Genomic DNA, 6000 nt, shown 5'->3' with positions numbered 1-6000 from the left:
AAGACCAAGGCATTCGTATGAGTTATTCTATCCGGGCTAAGACCGAAGGCATTTGTGCACGTGATTATATCCGGTTATATTCAAGAATCTTGGGCTGGAGGTGAGTGTTGGTTGCTGTAATGAATTCAATTAGTACACTCGAAAAGCCCAAAGGATAAGGTACGTTATATGTGCATTGGAAAGTCGACATGTTTGAGCAACATTCGCTCAATCGACTAATGAATTTCAGTTATTGAATTGATTGATACTTTGTGAAAGTATATAATGATGAAGTGTGAAGTAAGAATGTGTATTAATGAAATGATGCATTTGGCTATGTGAATGTATTGCTGTAATTAGAGTTGATTATATTCCTTGAGACTTACTAAGCATAAAAAATGGTTACCCGTTACTTTGGCTCTCTGTCTTATAGATTTCGCTCGATAGCAATCGGATTCGGGATCAATAAAGTCGAAGTCATCCACACTATCCACGCCTCTATTTTGGTATAAATTTTGGTTGAACTTTGAAATGGCATGTATAGGACTACCCTTGTTGGTTGAATATGTTGTGATGTATATATATACGGCCATGCGAAAATGGCTCGTAAAAGTGAAGTATCGACTTAGACTAATTGTGGTTTGTATGTATATATTTGGTGTCATGATGTGGCTATGGCTTGGAAATGGGAATGTTGGTCATATGATCAGCCATTGGCATGGTTAAAATGATCATATATGAACCTATGTATGGCAAGACTAGTTGGTTCATGGAGACTACCAAATAGGTAAGACCTACCTTAAAACAGATGCTGCCAGCTGCAGTGACGTGAATGTGAAAAATCACCAAAATTCGTAGGAATGGAATTAAATAGTGAATAAGCTATGTAAATGAACCTTGATGAGTTTATTTTCATATGGAAGAAACGAAATGGTCATAGGAGTTACATGTTAAGAGATATTAAAGCTATTGTGAGACAGGGCCAGAACGGTTTCTGGGTTCCCTGTCGCAACTTTAAAAATTTACTATAAATTATCCAAAACGAATTAGGAGACATACCTTATATTTACAGATTCCATTTTGAGTCTAGTTTCATTAGAAACAAACGACACCAGCATTAAAGCCCTGTACAGAGATATATTCAAGTTATACCGCGCGAAGGTCAGAGCAGTCGATCCCTGTAACATGGGTGACTTTAACTAATAAACTGTACCAATTGGCCCGACCAAAAATTCTAGAAATAAATCCATGGATGGATATATGAGTCTAAATTCAGGGAAAATTTACGAAACCAGTTTCCGAGTTTTGAAACTCGAGATATGATTTTTAAGGCGACAGTGACGCAGTTTTCCAGCCTGACTGGAAATGTCAAATGGATGGGCAAAACAAGTGAACTTGGCTTGTTAACCCCTCGTGTCCGACACCGGCGATGGTCTCGGGTTCGGGGTGTTACACGTGCTAGAGGTCGTGTTTGACCCTGTGTAACTTTCTGACTTGCACATATGACCATGCCATACGTCCGTGTGCTATACAGTGTAGTTTATTAATTTAATTTGAATTAGGTGACAGGTTTCACACAGCCAAAACACACGCCCGTGTTCTAGGTCGTGTGGCACACACAACTGAGACACACGCCCAATTTTGAGCATTTTGTTTTTCCAAATTAAGGTGCAGGGGACACACGGCCTAACCACATGTCCGTGTTACTAAGCCGTGTGTCACACATGGTCTAGACACACGCCTGTGTGTCTACCCGTGTGGACAAAATAAAGCCATTTCCTAGCTTCATTCCTCACCCAAAATCACCTAAAAACCTGCACAAAGAATACTCAACTAATTCCAACCATTTCAAGCACTTCAATTGAACAAATTCATCATTCATCAAGGCATACCATTTCATGCATACACGGTTACTGACTCACCTTAGCTTAACTTAAACATTAACAACATTTGATCACATGAACTTAGAATAACACATATGGATATATATATATACCATAATAGATTACTAAATCATATCCCAAATGAACCATCACTATCCATTCCAATGGTTAGGTTACAAAATGACATTTCAAGCCACTATCGACTAAGTTTCCTATACATGCCATTACATAAAAATAATTTCACTAAATATACCCAAAATGCTAGTTGATAGTGTGACGATGCTCCAACGACCTTCCAACCTTCACGAGTTTCCGAGCACTATAAAACAAGAGAAAAATAAAAAGAGTAAGCATTACATGCTTAGTAAGTTCATATAAAATAAACTAAACTTACCAATCTTATTTATTAAAATCTAGGCATACAATGTTATGTTTCCATCCATTTGGCTAAATGGCCTAATCACATACATTTGATCAATCATGTTAGTGACCAACTATTCATAAAAATCAAGTAACATACATGAGCTCATCAAGCAATGTTTTTTCAAGTCATTATCATTTATCTCAAGATTTTCATGCCAAGTCAAGAATTATATGGCCATTGAACCATTGAATCGATGAAGGCTCAAATAGTACACTCGAGGTGTATGATTCATTAATCCATTAATTCTTATTGAGGGTAACCCTTAAAGTACTTAACCAAGGAACACACTCTCGAGCCACATGTCGTATGACAGGATTACCAGTCCAGGCTAAATCCTTTATATAGTGTATCTCAAAAAGCATGGTTAGGATTACCAGTCTAGGCTAAACCCTAATCTTAATGCATACTCGAGAGGCATTGTATTAGAATTAACCGTCCGGGCTAAATCCTTTGTATAACAAAGTCTTTGGGATTACTCATCCGATTTAAATCCCATCCGCAACAAATGCAGGACCTTATTAATTTCGGGAAAGCATATAAAATCATCGGAATTCAATGTTCAATCGGGACATAACCCCTTTATCATCGTTTCAAGTACGTCTAAATTTCCCATCATAACATACAAGTGAGGCACATTAACATAAATCATATTACATACAATACAACATTCAATTTACATAATTACATATCCAGTTAAGTTACACGAACCTACCTCGACACTTGTTCGCGTAATAATCTACTAATCCGAAATCTTTTCCTTTTCTCAATCTAATCTCGAGTTTGTGTTTTTCGGATCTATATAAATGAATTTAATCATTAATTTCATACACTTCACAATTAGATAAACTCAATTTACATTCTAGGAAAAATTGCCATTTTGCCCCTAACGTTTCTAAAAAGTTCGACTATCCCTAGGCCCGAAAAATGAAACTTGTATAAACTACTCCTTATTCCAAGCCTAACCAAAGCCCCATTACAAATTTTCCATCACATTATTACATAACATTTCAGAATTTTTCATCAAATTTTACAAGTTTACATTTTAGTCCCTAAATCAATTTTTTATCAAAAATCACCTTGCAAAAGTTGTTTATCTATTAATAATCTTTCATTTTCTACCATAAATTTCTAATTTCCGGCATAATACATCCATGAAACATTTTCATACTTTGATAACTTTTCAAATTAATACCTCATATAGAGAGATTAAGCTATTTCGGTTTCAAAAATACCAAAATTACTAAAAACGGGACAAGAAAACTTACCTAATTAGGCCTTGAAAGATTCTTTTCTCTCTCCTAAGGTTTCCATGTGTTTTTAGGTTGAAGATGATGAAAATAATATGATATAATTCCTTTTCATCTTTTAATTAATCATGTATTTTGGTATTTCCAATTTAGTCCCTTGTCTTTTTCTATAATTCCATAGATGAGTTACCATAAAAATCTACATACTTTTATTAATGGTATAGATGAGTTACCATAAAAATCTACATACTTTTATTAATGGTCTAATTACCATATAAGGACCTTAAGTTTTGAATTTCATAGCTATTTGATCCTTATAGCTACTAGAATTCAACTTTCGCATTTTATGCGATTTAGTCCTTCTCGTAATTAGGCACTAAATCGATAAAATTTTCATATCAAAATTTTCACACGTTATTTTTATCATCTTACGGGACATATGGTAAAATAAAAATAATATATTTTAGACTGGATTTATTTTCCTGAAACCACTGATCCGATTTCACTGAAAAATAGGCTATTACAACTCTCCCCCCTTCAGGGATTTTCGTCCCTAAAAATCTTACTAGTAAAAAGATTCGGGTATTGCTTCTTCGTTGTTTCCTCCGGTTCCCAGGTACCCTCCTCAATACCATGCCTTTGCCAAAGAAATTTTACCAAAGCTACCTTTTTATTTCTTAACTCTTTTGTTCCCCGAGCTAAAATTTTGATTGGTTCCTCACCGTATGTTATATCAAGCTGGATCTCTACCTCTGTCGGTGAGATAACATGTGAAGGATCAGATCGATACCGCCGCAACATAGACACATGAAAAATATTATGAATCCGTTCAAGCTTTGGTGCTAAAGCTAACTGATATGCAACCGATCCAATTCTTTCTATAATCTCATATGGTCCAATAAATCGTGGACTCAATTTTCCTTTATGCCCAAACCGGAGTACTTTCTTCCAAGGCGACACTTTCAAGAATACCTTGTCACTAACCTGAAATTCTATTTCTTTTCTTTTCAAATCAGCATAAGACTTTTGTCGATCAGAGGCTGCTTTCAGGCTGTCTTGAATTACCTTCACTTTTTCTTCAATCTCTCAGACCAAGTCAACTCCTTTAACATTTTCTCACTGAGTTCTGTCAAGTATAATAGAGTTCTACATTTACGACCATACAGGGCTTCATACGGTGTCATTTTTATACTAGACTGGTAACTGTTATTATAAGCAAATTCAACTAGACGCAAATACCTTTCCCAGTTACCTTCAAACTCGAGTACACAACACCGAAGCATATTTTCCAATATCTGTATTACTCGTGTAACATCTCGAGCTAGTGTTTAGTCAAAATAATGGTTTCGAGACCATAAATTCAAAATACAAATAATTATTTTATAATTATTTGATGATCCATGATATGATTGCATGTTTGTGAGAAATTATTATGAAGAAATTCTATGCCTAAGATGTCCAATTTGACTTTAGAGACTAAATTGAATAAGTTGTAAAATTGTGTTCTAGAAGCTTCAAGCATGAAATTGCATTAGATTATTAATTAGAGGTCCTTAAATAGCAATTTGACCAAGTTTTAAAATTTTGGACAAAAATGGGTATGAATAGATATTTGAAAGAAAGGGCTTAAGGGCATTTTGGTCATTTGGTAAATAAAAGAATAAAAAGGGAAAATAAGTCAAAAATTTTTTCATCTTCTCGAAGTGCTAGCCAAAATTTCCAAGGGCCATAGCTAGGGTTTTGTTCATCTTTTCAAGCTTGATTGTAAGTGCTCCCAATCCCCCTTTTTTATGTTCTTTATGTTTTTGAATTCCTTGAAGCATGATCTAGCTATTTCTACCATTATTTTGAGCTAGGTTTCATGTATGGAATGGTTTTATTTTGATGTTTAATAGAGGAATATGAATGTTTGATGTGTGATAAACATCTTTTACTAAGTGATTTTTTTGTGAAAACCCTTAAAAATGACTTATTTGTAAAAGATGAAGAAATGGGTAGTAGAAATATAGGCTGATATGAGTTAGAATATGAATCGGCTAGGATTGGGTAACAAAGAAAATACATTCATTTCATTTTACGAGCCTAAAGACTAAAGTGTAAATAAGTGAAAAGTTAGGGGTAAAAAGGGTAATTTTACCAAAGTATGTTTTATGGGTCGATATGAGCAATGTATGTATTGAACAAGTTAAATTTGGCATTACAGATCAAGAAAAACGTGATTCGGGTCTTGATCGAGGGAAAAACAAGATTTATAAGGATTAGGCTCGTTTCTATCATTTTGTACCAAGGTAAGTTCATTTGCAAATATTGCAACATGTGTCATACTTTGAATGCTTTAATATTGCATGTATGTTAAGTTTATATGAGATGATATGTCATTTTTCTATTGTTTTGATATCAAGTGAATTTTAATGCTTTAATACTATTATGAGTATGTGATTAGTGCTATGGATATTGAAATCGGCAT

Source organism: Gossypium arboreum, chromosome 6, assembly GCF_025698485.1.
Source record: "Gossypium arboreum isolate Shixiya-1 chromosome 6, ASM2569848v2, whole genome shotgun sequence".
In the NCBI taxonomy this organism is placed as follows: domain Eukaryota; kingdom Viridiplantae; phylum Streptophyta; class Magnoliopsida; order Malvales; family Malvaceae; genus Gossypium; species Gossypium arboreum.
Note: the sequence above shows the minus strand (reverse complement) of the source record.